Genomic DNA, 15,950 nt, shown 5'->3' with positions numbered 1-15,950 from the left:
CCATTTCTGACATCTCAAATCCATGAGCTGCGATCATCTGAGAGGGATCTGAAACTGATATTCTGTAATGTGGGTAATACAGAGCTATTATCTAAGCACAACAATGAGAATGGGGCACGGTTGGTTTTTTTTTTTAGTGAGCTTTCTGCTTTGAAGCTGCAATCCCATATCCATGTCCCCACTTACTTTGATACTACATTTTCCACAGCTGTGTTGCTCATGGCTCCTCAAATGCTGTTACAGACTAAGCAAAACCCTTCACCATAATGATGAGAAGGGCAAATCTTGACCTGAATATTTTGTTAGAATAAATGACATTTTTCTTGCTTGCCATGTCAAAAAAAACCCCAAAGCCAAAACCAGCAACAACAAAAAAATACCATTCTGCCAACCAGAACACTCTTTCTTTGGCAGAACATTACAGCTCACAGTACTTGGGAACTCCTGTTGAAAAACAGTTTTTGAGAATCTGATCACTTTGCTTAAGTGCTTAATTGAGGCCAGACTCTTTTGGAAACATTTTATCAACTATCATATAAATGCAACCACCTAAAAAATAGGCAGAGGCAATACAATTGTACAGTATCATACCATAAACCAATAAGATATTTTTCTTTTCTGAACAGAGGACAGATCTCTGGTCCAGGCTTAATGAAAGAAAAGAGCAGCCTTAATGAGTGAAAAAAAGTTGATCTAAGTCCCCCTGAAGTTAATGAATAGCTTTGTATCAGGCTTCTAATGCACAGAATAAAACAACTGTCTTTGTTACTGTTTGACTGCTGAAAATGTTTTGCATATTTTGAAAAAGGTGGATTGTTGAGTTTTATGGTAGCTTTAGAGCTGACCTTAAGTGTTAATAAGCTTTATTTCAGAACATCTTTGAATGGAAAGTAGCTGACTGTGCAGTGAAGCCATGTGAATGTTTGGGGACAGAGTGGGAGGATGTGCTTAGCTTTTTGTTTTTGTTGTTGTTTGGTTGGTTTGTTTTTTTTTTCAGATTAGCATTTAAGGCATATGAGATGCCATAGGCATTCTCTTAAGACATTTAAGGAGATATCATCTGAATCCCTTATTTTCTCAGGGTACTGAAGGAGAAAGTATTGATTAGTGCATATGCTGGAATTCACATCCTATTTGTAGAGAGCTAATAAAAAAATAAAAAGACTATGGTCCCAGTAGAGTTTCAGCAAAAGTAATGGTAACAATAATGACTTTCCTACAAATGCTTTCACATGTTTGGAGAATTTTCTGTTCTCTTTTAATAGCTATTAGGCTTGTTATGCCGAAGTGTGTAGGCTTAAAGGAAATTAAAATGAGAATATGTACAATGTTGTACTATTCTTATACTATTTCTGGGGTTTCTTGATCTAGATTAACACACTGTCTTAATGTTTAATTCTCTGCTCATGCCTGCATTGGTCAACTACAGACAATATCCCAAATTCAGCCTCTCAAACTGACAGAAAATACTGAGAGGAATGTTGCTTTGTGAAGTAACACAAGTAGCCAGTAGTCATGAGATTTGCTGTGTGTAAAGAGCTCTTAAACGATCTGTGTGCAGCATAAGCCCCTGAACAGAACTTAGGCAGATTTTGAACAGATCATCTGCTGCATGGGAATAAATTTCAAACACCCAAGGAAAAATGTTTCTGGATACTGCTCATCACAGGTCATGTTCTTTTGTCTGTTTCACCGCTGTAGCCCAAAGACACTGTTTCCTCCTTCCCAAGAATATTTGAGCAAAATACTTCAGATCTGTTATTGAATACATTTATTTTATGCTGAGGCGGAAAGAAAATGTTTTTTGAACAGACAAATTAGTTTGCCATTTCTATTCCAAAGAGTAATTCTTCCAGGACACTTTCAGTACCAGTTCTTGCAAAGACTGCTTTCTGAGCTTGCATCAAAAAACCTAGTCCTTCAGCTGGCTTGCTATAACGTGTATATGTATTTTAATGCCTCAATTAATAATTCAGATTAATTCATAACAGGGAACTAAATATTAAGGAAAAGATGATAAAAACCAATATCAATAATTCATGACATCTTCTTGGCTAGAAAAGTAATTTCTCAGAAAATTATTAGGAAAGAAAGAATTTACACAAACCTCTATCTTTACAATCTTACACTGACATAGTAATTATTGCTCGGATTGGCATGAGAATAATCATTAAATAGGTATTTAGTTACAGGCAGCTGTCTTGAAAATCTAATAATCTGTTGGATCAATATCAGGAGTATTGTCCCATTTGATAGAACTATCCTTCTTATTTTTAATTTGGAAACCAAGAAACATTTTGCATAGTCCTAATAAATGTGTGTGTGTATATATATATGTATATACACACACTTTTGGTCTTTAATTAGTCTTTGTTTGGTAGGAAACAAGACAGAAGCAAAACCAGAATCACAGAATCATGTAACAGTTGAGGTTGGAAGGGACCTCTGGAGGTCACCTTGTCCACCTCCCTGCTCAAGCAGTGCCACCTAGAGCAGGCTGCCTGGGACCATGTCCAGATGGCTTTTAAATATCTCCAAGGATGGAGACTCCACAGCCTCCCTGGGCAACCTGTGCCAGTGCTCGGTCAGGCACTGAAAAAATGTTTCCTGACGTTCAGACGGATCCTCCTGTGTTTCAGTTTGTGCCCATTTGCCTCTTCTTCTGTCACTGGGCACCACTGGGATGAGCCTGGCTCCATCCTCTTCGCACCCTCCCTTCAAGTATTTCTCTTCTTTAGGATAATCAGTCCCAGCTCTCAGCCTTTCCTCACGGGAGAGATGCTCCACCTTCTTGGTGGCCCTTCCCTGGACTCTCTCCAGTGTGTCCATGTCTCTCTTGTACTGGGGAGCCCAGAACTGGACACAGTACTCCAGATGCGGCCTCATAAGTGCTGAATAGAGGTAAAACACTGAGAAAAGCAGAGAGAAGAGAAGAGAAGAGAAGAGAAGAGAAGAGAAGAGAAGAGAAGAGAAGAGAAGAGAAGAGAAGAGAAGAGAAGAGAAGACCACTGAACAACAGATTTTGCATTGAGCAGAGACCATTCTTTTGCATCTAGAACGAGTGATTTCACAAATGGGGTAACATTGGTTTATGTGTCTAATAGCTAACCTTTTTTTACCCCAAGCAAGGGAATGCTTCTTTTTTATACGGAAGAAAAGTAAATATTTCAGTTAAGGCACTAGAAGAACATCTAAATGCTAAGCACTTACATGTGTTAATATTCCTTTTTATATATATATAGTGAAAGATGCATACGTGTATTTCTGTAAATGTATCTTGAGGGAAGACTCACACTCTTGGAATTTGAAATAAACAAAGCAGAATTGTTTAGTTTTCACTTCTTGTTAATTGCCAAAGCCTTCTTTAAGTTGTTATTATTATTTTTTCAACAGATTCAGTGATGACAAGTGTGAAGGGTTTCAGTCCTCTGCCTCCTGCTGGATATTTTATTCACTGGCATCGGTGAGCCATCTCCAATGTGAAGGAACTGAAGAGCTTGCATAGATAAACTTTTCTATAGTATGGGTATGGTGACAGATTCAGAGTTCCCTGTTGCTCTGCTACTACTCCTAGCAACTCAGAATACTGAAAACCTCCGAAACATCTTTCTTCAATTGTCTCTTTTCTGAAGAGTCCTAATCTACTTAGCACACCTCCCATGGAAGCCATTCCAAAAGTGCAGTTATTGTTGTTCTGCTTCTTTGAACATTTGTTGATCCTATATCCTTTTTGAAATAGTGGGGGGGCCAGAACAGTACACAGGAATTAAGATGTGACACACTCTAAGATTTATAATGTGATACAGTGATGTTTTCTCCTTTTGTTCTCTATTCCTTTTCTAATATGTCCTAATATTCAATTTATTTTTTGACTATTAATGGCCATTAAAATTATGTTTTTATAGATCTGTTAGAATCCCAAGATCTTGTTCCTCAATAGCAATAACTGTTTTATATATAAAATTCTACTTTTTCCCACATTTCTATAGCTCTTTGTTGAATTTCATCTGCCATTTCAATACCCAGTTGTTGATTTTTGCAGTGCTGCAGTCAGCTCTCTGACTGGCTTAGTGTCATCATCAGACATTGTCACCTTACTTCTTCCTTCCTGTTCCATATCCCTTAAGAATATGTAGGTCTGTAATGCTCTGCTGGCAATGGCCCTTTGCCCTAAAAGTGCGTCTATATCTACTCCATCCAGCGTTTTCTCCTCCTGAGTTATTCTTTTATGCTTTTATCCCTGAGAGGATCTTTTACTTAAGATCCTTTGTTGAGGGACCTTAATTTTAAAAAATTAAACAGAATAATAAGTTCAGCGAGTACCTGCTAGCATGAAATTGGATTTCAAGTGAGAGCATAAGCACTCATCACTCAAAAACTCTAACTTCCCCAAATCAGCTATTTTATAAGGTTAATGCAACATTAACATCAATGCAATCTTATTTTTATCAGCCAATCACAAATATTTTGGTCATGTTCATCATTAGCCTGGCTTTAGCTAAGTATAACTTATTTTATTCTGTGGTCAAATGTTCTTGTGGTTTAACATACATCCTGTTCTTTTTCTGGGCAAATAAGAAAAGCAATGAAATAAGTGAAATTTAAAAGTGAAGTGAAACTGCCATAAACTAACTTCTTTGGTTTTGGTCCTGCTTCATTTTACAGTTTCTGCTAGTTAATTGAAGTAGGGCTGGAGCAGAGTTACACCTTTGTCAAGAAAAAAACCATACCATGTACTACTCTTGGGTTTTGGAGGCCATAGCATTTATGGTCCAGCAGTCTGCGGAGGCTCAGCAGGGGCGGGGAGGAGTCCTGCCCTCCATGCAGCATCAGTAGAGACGTCTGGCTGCGTGCTCCTGATGCTGTGAAGGAGTACGCTGCCATCTTCTGCAGACCGTCTTTGGGGAAGTACCACTTCACCGCCTCTCACAGAGGCTTGGGAGGATGGCATCTGCCTGGCCCCTGTAATTGCGTCTATTATCCGGTAACACAAGGGTTATTTACAAATGCTTTACTATTTTTCTGAAGGCCTCTGAAATACAGAGTGCTGTTACTGCCCTCTTTTCAAATAACTGACAAAATAAAGAGAGAAAAGGATCAGTAAGATTGCAAAGATGATACACTAGAGAGAGATAACTGAGAGGAGACCAAAATATCTAGAACAAAGTAGGGAAATTGAGAGGGAAGGGTGTGAAAGGGGATGGAGGCACTGTAAGACAATAAGTGAATAATTCTGGCAGCACTTGTGTTTGTATCTCTCCTCATTTTTGCACCATGCCTAATGTGGGACGCCATTGTTCAGGGGAAAATATAATGCTGTGTGAAGTGGGATCACTGGGTGGTATAGTCTACTCACCTCTGAAGCTTTTAGAGTTGGTTACACGTAAAATATTTTCTGGAAGTTTCCTTTCATTTTTACCCCCCTTAGGCAGATCCCATTATTCAAACTCTTATCCTTATTCCTTACTAGGATGCTGCAAAAAGCTTGAAGAAAGCTTATAAATGCTGCCAATTTACATGTGTCCCATGGAAATAACTAGCAGAATAGTAAATATTGAGCAATTTAAAATTGGAAACTTTCTATGGTTACCTTATGGGAATGTATTTTACACCCTGAAGAGATTGCCAGATTCTGTGTTACTATATTTTTAAGCAAAGGTCCCATATATGACCCCTTCCTCATTTTTGCTGTCAGTTGCGTATGCTGCATAGCAATTTCCAGTTATTTATTCAGCTTTAGCCACAGCATAAACATCTTTGCCATCAATGTACAGTAATTGCAGTGGGGTGAATACAGTTTTGCTAAAATAACCTTAAGTGGAGAGATGCTGGCAGTGTTTTATAAAGAAAAGAAACTGCGCTGTATTCACTACAGCTACTTATTGTTGAAGTCTCACCTTTTCATATTTTCCCATTCTTTGTGTTTATTTTTAGCATTTTCTTTCAGGATACTCAAAATTGCAGCTTTGGCTTTATCTTACACCTTTGGATTCTGTCCTCTTTCAGATACATGGAGCCTTCCTCCAAGTATCTGGATGTTTTTGATATTTGAGACAGATAGCTTAGTTCAGTGCATTTCAGTCTTCCTTTCAGAAGAAGTAATGTAGACGATTAATTCTATGGCTAAGGGTTTTTCTAATGGTTACATCCTTGTGAAAAAAGGCAATGTAATTTGCCCTTTGTCCTACATATCACTGCTATCAAGCAGTATTTCTTTTCTTTAAATTACATAGTAATTAAAAATATATTACAAAGATATCACTGAGATTTTGAAGTTAAGCATGTAAAAGTTAGGAAAATAAATGGTCCTGACTGTATGGTTGTCTTAGCATATTTAATATGGCCCCAGTGTGTGTTTCCACTATGATAATCTCTAATACATGAGTGTATGTGACTTCCCTGCCCTCCCCAGGATTCTAGTCTTAGTGCACAGAATGGATAGTGCTTATCTAATGAGTAGATATTCAGCATCAAGTTTTCTCTCCATTCCTTTGTGTATAGCTCATGCTTGATTCACTGCACTCTTTGAGCATCTTTCTCAAGACAGCGTTTCTATGATGCTCCTCATTCTGAGTACTGTAGAAACATTAATTAAATTATCTTTACCTGGAAATTATTTTTCCATGGAAAGAGTCGATCCTGGGATTCTCACTTTGCAGACAAGAACTCTGACACAGAAAAAAAGAGATGTCAAAAGTACCTGCTAATTTTGAGTGCTTAGTCTGCAGCAGCTAGTTTGGGCTAGTACTTGGAACTGCCTGCCACTTTATATGTTCAAGGTATGTCTTCCACGGCCTCCAGTTTGCCATTTTGAGCACTCAGAAAAACAGCTCAGCAAATAAGGGATTTTTCATTAGGTGACTGAATAGGAAAAGTAAACAAATGAACAAACAAACAGGAGAAAAATTTTTTTGATAGAACCAATTTTTTTTTTCTTTTTCGCTACAACAACTCCCTTCTGTTTGGCCAGAATGAACTGGCTTTCATTTTGCTATTATTTGCTCAGCCATCTTTTTAAATGAAGAATACAGTTTTGGAGCAAGAAGTCAGAGTGACCAAAGAAAGTATTCTGACCTTTCTAAACCAAAGTATTTTCATAGTTTTCTCCCTTGTCTCTCGTAATTACATGCAAAGTTAGGAACCAGTTTTTGGTCCCTTCTCCTTCCCCAGGCTCCAATACCTCATGGATGTACTATTCGTTGAAAAAGTTGCTTAGAGGCATCCAGTATTTCTGTGGAGTAACCCAGACTCTCAAGCAGATACCTTGAAAAGGAAAGGGATCCCCAGCACCATACTGGCCACAGGAATTTTACAGTCAGAGTAGTGATATGGTCATTTACTACCTTAGCCATGAGACTGTTCTTTACTTTTTTGCAATCCCCTGCCTCATTTGCTGCAGATCTTACAGCCTCTAAAACAAATGAAGCAGTAGTTACAGCAAGCTATTTCCTTTTGACCATCCTAATACGTTCCCAGATGTATTCCCTTCAGAGTCATAGAGCTCCTTGGGTATTCCATGGGCAGCAGTCTTCATGCAGCCTTTAAAATCAACAGGAGGATATATGTTTAGGCAGCTGCTGGGTAGAGTTTTCAGTTGGGATGTGTGCCATGGGTAGATGGACCCATGACTGGAGATGACACTAGACAGATCTTCCCTTCTTCCAGTACAACAACTGGAAAAAATGTGTATAATAACATAATCAAAGAATCCACCGTAGGACTTGTGTTTATTTTGCAATGTTAATAACGTTCATGTCACATAAGAATTTCTGTGTATGGGTTGGGGGGGCTGCATAGGAAAAAGCAGGAGTCCACACAGCCCTGTTTCTACTTCTGGCTGGTATCTTACATGCACCTGTCTTTGTATCATGTGTCTAGTCTTCCTAAGCCTCAGCTTCTGCTTCTCCAGCTTCTTGTCCCTGTTCTGTTGTTTTATCTCATGCCTTGCTGTCTCCCAGTTCTTCTCACAGTCCTAGCCATCTGCTTTGACAATCCCATTTTCCCTCCTCTTTCCTGACTCTCTCCTGCCTTGGCTTCTCTTTGCCTTGCCTGTATCCATTGGTCAACAGTACCGGTGTTTCCATACTCAGTATTGTTTCACCTTTTGCCCATCATCTTTTTGCCTAACTCTCTTTGCATGAGTATCTCTCCACATATGCTTCCAGTCCTGGCTCTTTCTCCACAAGGTCTTTTCTGCCTCTTCTCAGCCCTAACACTCGACCCAGATAGTTGTCTGGTGTCTGTCCCTTTTCCATCTCTCCTTCCTCCCGTTTCTCCACTGTCTCCCATTCTCTTCCACTACATTTTTCTTCCTGTTCATAGGCTCCTTGATGATTTAAAGTATAAAATATTAGTACTGCACTAATGTGAACTCTGAGCTTTCAAAAATGTGACTAAAAGTAATTTTTTTTAAAAAAATTGTATTTCCAGTTATTTCTGTGTGTCTCTGGGTTCATAGCCTTTACAGTGTATTTTGTTCATGGGCTAGAGCTTTTCTTCACATACTGAGTGCTAGAAGTGTGCACACTTAGAAAATGGAAGCAGATGTTCTCATACAATCTCTTGATTCCAGCAGCTGAGGTTTTAGAAAGACTATCAAATGTTTCTAACTCTCACAATAAATTATGTAACTTGGCACTAATATGCTGATAGTATGCTATCAGTAGTGCAGATCTAACAACTCTGAATTATTCTCACTCTTTAAGGCAGACGTACTGAGGTGTGGGTTCCTTTGCATCGTGCATTTAAGAACTGAAAACAGAACAGCATGGTTGTGATGTCTATATTAAATAATGAGGCAGAACATAGTCCTCTAGAGCAATAGGTTTCCCACTGTGTTGAGTCACTAAGCAAGCTGTCACTGTTGATGATGTACTCTTATTTTTAGAAATCCTTCAATGAAAGTCAAGCTGAACCCTACGATGCCATATTTTACATTGCTTAAGTTGTTGTGGTGCCAGTTTTCATTATTATTGATGTTAAACACTTAAAGAATATTTCTGGGTTATGCAAAAGGTCTTCACGCATTTCAATGATTTATGAAGCAAATAGGCTTGCTACATGTCTGTGAAGTGCCACTGATGGATTCAGTGAATGCAGCAGTAAGCACCCATTACAGTACCTAGAACACAGTTTCTAACTGGTTTTCGTTCCATTAACAAGTTGTGAAAGAGACTTGATGATGCTTTTAGCTGAGAAATATTTTAGAATGTAATGTTTTTTGGAAGAATAATTCTATCTGAAACAGCGTGGAAAATGACAAACAGCTTCAAGAAGAAAGAAAATGCATTGTGTTACCGTTCTGTGAACCCTGGCTGTATCATATGGCATCTTAGGATAGTAATATGATGTCTCAAGAGAAATTGCACTGGTCTGCCAGAGTCTTTTACCCATACACTCCCTAAAAAGACTTTTGTTTCTACCAGGCTAACTTCAAATATGGAGAGACTTTTTTACTGTCATCCCCTGACCCACACTTTTTCCCTGCCCCTATATGGCAGTATTCGTCATAATTATCTTTAGTGATCTTAAAGTTAGATGTCTAAGTTCATCTGTAGTTGATGGAGAAACATACATTTCCAGAGGGGAATTAATCCCAAGTATATTACAGATAGCCAAGAGAGAATGTTTCATTAAGTTATTTTCGTGTTTAAAGCTATGAAAGGGAAGAGATACTACAAGATCCTAAACAGGTTGAACCATGCTTTTCTTGCTGTCTTTGATGTTTGTTATGATGATTAAAAGTAGGTTACTTCTTACATTGTCTTTCACTCAAATGCAGATGTGTTACTCGTTAAAACAGTTGTAAGAGCTTCAGCATCCACAGGTTGCCTCTGAAAGTTGAAACATTTGATTGAAGAAGCAAGACAAGAGACAAAGCAATCCCCTCCCAGTCAATCCTGCCATCAAACTCCCCAAACCTACAAACAAAAATCCAACTATCTAAATAAAACAGCAGCAACAAAATCTTTTGTTACAACACAGTTATCAGAAGAGCGTAGTTTTGTCAGACTTGACTGACTGTGTCTAAGTTCTGGTTGAATAGCAAGGTATGTAGTATATGCCATATATCACTATATATATGTATATAAATATGATCCGTTATAAAAAGATCTATTCACTTTTTTCTACACATTAAGGAGGGCAAGAAGATACTTCAATATGGAAGGAATCACTGCTTAAACTGCTTTGAACAAACTCGCATGCCTAATTTTGCATACTTGAAAACTGGGAATATGTAAAATCATGGCTATTCAGTAAGGCAAGTTCAAATTAACTGTATCCTCAAATTTGGAAGTCTCTTTTGTAAAAGACTCAAAAAAGTCCATAGTTAAATGAGACATAATCTTCAGGCAGTGGCTACAAAGTGAGATGTGAATCCGAAGACTTTGGAATTTGTTATACTCACATGTCATACTTTATAGACTATAAACTTGCTTAACCGTGACCTATTATACTTCATGTTAGAGCATTTAAAATACATGGAAGATAGATCTGCATAGATTACCAAATGATTTTTCAACAAAATAAAAGGTCCTGAGGCCTTCTTATTATCATCCTATTTCCCAGAACAATTAAGAAAATACATGGTGTCTCTGCTCTCTCTGAATCTTTAAGTATGTGTATTTTCTGCCTCCTCTATAGCAGTGGAGTTATGTTACATTGCAGAGTTAAACTTGGGCCAAACCCATACTGATGTTTAGAGGACTACAGGATGTGAGAAAGTACTGGATAAGTGTCTTACATTTTCTGAGTATTGGATCCTAAAGTAGAGTGGGATGGGACATGTTTTTTCTGTCCTGTAAAGCTTCTTGAGATCTAATTCCCCACTGCTTGGCTACCAGATAAGGCCAAAATCATTCAGAGTTTTAAGAGACATGATAACCAGAATAGCTAATAACCTGATTATTAAAGTGTTGAGCTTGGCTACCAGATGAGGCCCAAATCATTCAGTTTTAAGAGACAGTAACCAGAATAGCTAATAACCTGATTATATTAAGGTATTGAGCTAAAAGGTGGTGCAAGTCATAGGTAGAAGTCAATGCAGCAGTAAGCTGAAGCAGAAGGTCTCCTACCTGAGATTATTTGCTGTTTGGTGACATTTTTTTCCATTGCTTTATAATTTTTCACAATTTTGTGGTCAAGGGGCAGAACGGGAAGAGGAAGCAGAGGAAATGTCTTTAGCTCTGTTTTTGAACTGAATGCTATTTATACAAATCTATGTGCGCACCATAAGAATGAAAACAGAGACAAATGAGTCAATGGCAGCCATTTGGATGTCAAAATAAGAAAATTCACTTAAAAAATTAAAATCAGTGAATTGGCAATGAGAATTTAAAGACTGTATTTTCATAAACAACATCTAAAACATTTTAACTTAATATTCTGAATAGGTGGCAATGATGATATATTTAACTGTGACTAATGCTGGTCAAAATTTTTTTCACCCATGAATTGATTGATCACAGTGGATAAAAAAAAGCTGTCCAGTTTTTTCATGAAAACTTAGGAGGTCATGAAAAAAATCCAAAACACAATCAGGTAGTGAAAAAATTCAGTTGCAAATCTAATATTACTGAAACCTGTTCTGGGTTTCCTAATCAAGCTCTGCTTTGCACATACGGTTCAGTCACATTAGGTCTTACAGACCAGAAGTGATCCGTAACTTTGGTCAATGACTGGTCCCAGTACTGTAAAACACCATTGGAGGCGATGAGATACACAAAGTCGTAACTGCCAAGCTGTCTCATTCTCCTTTTTCATTTAAGTACGTATAGGTATGAATTTTTATATATATATCTCTGTATGCACATTTATGCACTACAGTGGGTCCTTGTTTGTAATTCCTGCCTTAGGAATGCTTTCATACCTCCTGATAGTTTCGTCCTTTTTATCTTCATGTATAAAAATGTACAAGAAGTTCAGGTGATCACCTCTCTCTTTCTCTCCTTCCCCCTTGAAAGCTTGCCAAAAATCCAACTACCACCTAGGCTATTAGTGCATTATTCCTTATTCCTCTACCCCCATGCCAATTTTAAAATCCTTTTCATTTGCACCTTTTATAACTAATGGATGATACTTTGGGGAAAATTACAGTGACATTTGCAAAATGATGCTACTTTAAAAGACAATGTTATTCTTCCGTTGAACATAGTGGAAAAATAAGCAATATATTTACAGAGAAAAAAGTCTGATGTATACTCAGCTTAACTTCATCAGAGGCAAAGGATGACATAAGGTGATGCTTTTTATTCCTTTCAGGGTGGTAGAACTTTTATCAGGTTTCAAAGAGATTGACCGGGACTCAGGCTGCTGGTGCTGAAAGCTGATTCATCAAGCCAGCAAGACTGAGAAAAACGCTTGGCAGATCATTGACTTGAGTGGGTTGTTACATCCTGATGACTTTAATGAAACTTGGTCACCTGTTTACAGCTAAGCTTGTGCATGAAACCTTTAATGAACTAGGATCTTAAGATTGCATCAAGGGGCTCTTTGTAGTTAGTAGGTCGAAGGAGATACATCGGTAGGAAAATAATTGGGTCTTCCAATAGAAGTTTGCTGTTGTCTTTAATTTGTACCTTTTTTTCCGTGTCATTCATCGGTACAAAAAGTGTATCTGTGGTGGGCAGCCATTTAAAGGTATGCGTTTGGCAACTCTGACTTTAAATAGATGTGAAGAGACATTTGCAAACTTTGATTAAACCAGTATAGAAAAAATGATTAAACCTTGATCAAAATTTCTTCAAAAACTACTAAAATGTGGATACATTCTGCTATGTTGCATTGCATTACTCCCTCACCAGATCTCTCGTTGAATTCAAAGGAAACCTGCAATGTAACCAGAGTTGGTATGGACAAAGTCTCTACATGGTGGCATGAAGGGAGAGAAAGGGGCTACATATTGTGCAACTATGTCTTGTAATGCAGGATCTTGCACCATTCGTGGTGCAAGTCAGTGGCGGTTTAGTAATTAGTTTTATAAACCTTTTAGCAACCATTCTGGTATATGTAGGTATTCAACTGGTTATTAAGGCATTGAGCCTAAAGATGGCAAACTTTTTAAAAATTTTCATGCTGGCTTTCCTCAACGGTCTGTGATAAGGTAAATGCACAGATTTATGCCCTTGCTGTGAAAGAGACCACTAGAACATGTTTTGTTTAAATTCAGAAGGAGCTGCAGAGAGATTTGGGGTTTGAAAGATTAGGTAATGAATAAGAGAAATAGATGCAGATGAAATATGACTTCCTATGCATGGTGTATTTCAGGGAATCATTAATTCATCTGAATATGACCATGAGTTATGCTCACAGTGTTGCACTAGAATTTCTCAAAAAGGGTATTTAGATGTACTTGTAAAGTTAAATATGGTAAGACCGTAAAATATTGATTATTTAGCACAAATAATGCAGTAGACTATCCAGACCTTATTTTCCATGAGGAAGACAATGCAGTAATTAATCTTTCTGTGGCTTGGCTTTATTTCTGTTTATGTGTTTTTAGGACAGGGACATAAAAATATTTTCATTTAGGGCTAATTCATAGCCAGAACTGAATTATGAATGTTCATTTTGTACAAATGCCTTCTATCACCACGTTTAAAACAGGTCATGTTTTCTTCTTTCTTTTTGACAATTAAGAACAGAAACTGGTAGTAAAGCAGCACTTTGGTTATAAAATCTAGTGACTAATATTAGAATTCTGACCTTCTGAATTGCACTTACTGTTCACCAATGATTATGTCATTAGGAATGAATTAGATACTCAATGAGGTGGATCTTCAAATCAAAGCTTCCACTCTGGATTTTTTAATATTTTCTTTTACTTGTAGAATTACAGCAGCAGTTAACGGCTATACTGTTAGCTTGCTGAGGGTTTGCAAAAAGTAGTTTTCTTATGGCAATTTCTTCCCTAGTTTATGCACTTTTAGGAAAAAAAATTTCTATTAATATAAAAAATTACTGTACCAGACCTGAACATAATCCCATTATCTTACTCTGCAAATGCAAAGGGCTCTGTAATGGGACAACATGCATAGTAAAGCACTAGTTAACATAAACAGAACTGAACTGAATTCCACACACGTATATTCCAGCTAGTCTGGGGGGTGTGGTGCAGAAAATTGGCACACCTAGGGATCGAATTATACACCAAATGCGGTTTTTTTACTGTCAAAGTACCCACACTTAATAGCACAGTGTATTCCAGTATGGAGTGGATAAATCTGTGATAATTCACATACTGTACAAGTGCGTGGCCTAGAAAATGTTTCATGTCTTAGTGCTTGACGTTTTGAGTAGAATTTGACATGTATTGAACCTATTTATTAACACAAATCCCATTGGCTTGGGAGCTGGAGACCCAGAATAATTCTCAGGGCCTCTTTCTGTATGGAGCAGTTGCACCTTCTCAGGCCTTAGCTTTCCTGAACAGCTTTGCTGCGTTTGAGAAGCAGACCTATGGTTTTCAGGCAACAGGGATGAAGCAGACCTAAGCTGTCCAGATCCATCCTACCCCATCCCAGGGGTCCATACCTTCATGGACTCTAATATTGTGACTGCTTCCTGAGTCACCTCTATGCCTCTGCAGCACTGTTTCCCAAACAGTGGCACTGGCAAGAGCTGTCTTGAGTGTAGTGATACCTCATTTTGAAATACAGAAATAGGAAGTGGGGTAGACAGGACCATCAAGAAGTCTGCCAATATACAATTCTTGACAGACATTTGTCTACTCTCTTCATAAAGACTTGCAATGGTGAAGACTCCACAGTCTCCTTAGCCCTTTATTTCAGTCATTAGCCATCTTTACCATTATAGAGTTTTTCTTAATATGTGGCTTGGGTCTCCCTTGTTGCATTTTAATCCTATTATTTTATATCATATACACCTTATTTTATTCCTCTTTACAGTAGCCTTTCATATACCTGAAGATTCTTGTTCTGGCTCGCATCTGCTTATTTTCTTCCGTAAATAAATGTTCGCAGTTCTTGCAGTCTCTCTTAATAGAGTAAATTTTCAAATCTCACATCATTGTTATTGCTGTCCCAAGGACTTTCGTATTGCCCACATCTTTCTTGAAGTATGCTCTGCAAAACTGAGGTCTCACTGGTACCAGAGCTGACCTCTGGCTGCAGTCTTACCAGGCATCAGCAGAGCAGGACTGCATCAAGCCCCTTGCATTGATATGTAGAAACCTGTTTCCATTTATACATGCCAGTATATTTCTTGACTTTTTCACAACAACACAGAATTTTTGACTTGTGTTTACCTTGTGATGTGCTAAAACCTATGAACCCTTTTCTGAAAAGCTGCTATCAGCTGTCTCTTCTCCCTCTTCTGGGTGCAGATAATTGTCTTCTCGTGTGTCATCTTGATTTCTTTAATGAAATTTCTCCAGTTTCTAAGCAAGTTTTTCAATCCAGTGCTGTCTTTTAATGTGCTTGCAACACCTGTAAGGTTGGTGTGACTGGCAGGTCACAAAAGTATTCAGAGTCCAAAACATTAGTGGAAGTATGAAATCATACAGGGTTCAGAACAGCTCCCTCTGAGGTCCCATTCCTCCACTATGGGAATAAAGCAGCATTGGTTATGATTCTCCTGAGTGAGGTTTTTTGAACAGTTTTGTAACTACTTTACAGTAATTTCACAGGGTGTCTTTGCTTAGTTTGCCTATGAGGAAGCCCTATTAAAGTTTGCCAAATCCTTATTAAAGTCAATACACAGAGCACTGACTACTTTTCCCTATCCACATGCACTGTTTCCCTTTCAGAGAAGGAAATTAGACTGGCCTGACATGATTTTTTCCTAATAAATCTATGCTGGCTGTTAGTTATTTCCTTTTTACCTTCCAGATAGCTTGGTTGATTATTAATTCTGAGGTTTTTCTGCAGTGAAATAAACTCACCTGTACTTTCTTGTCTTCTCTTTTCATGGACAGTGTCGTGGAACTACAT

Source organism: Gymnogyps californianus, chromosome 2 (assembly GCF_018139145.2).
Source record: "Gymnogyps californianus isolate 813 chromosome 2, ASM1813914v2, whole genome shotgun sequence".
Classification (NCBI taxonomy): Eukaryota; Metazoa; Chordata; class Aves; order Accipitriformes; family Cathartidae; genus Gymnogyps; species Gymnogyps californianus.
The sequence above is the reverse complement of the archived record's forward strand: the minus strand, read 5'-3'. Positions refer to the sequence as shown.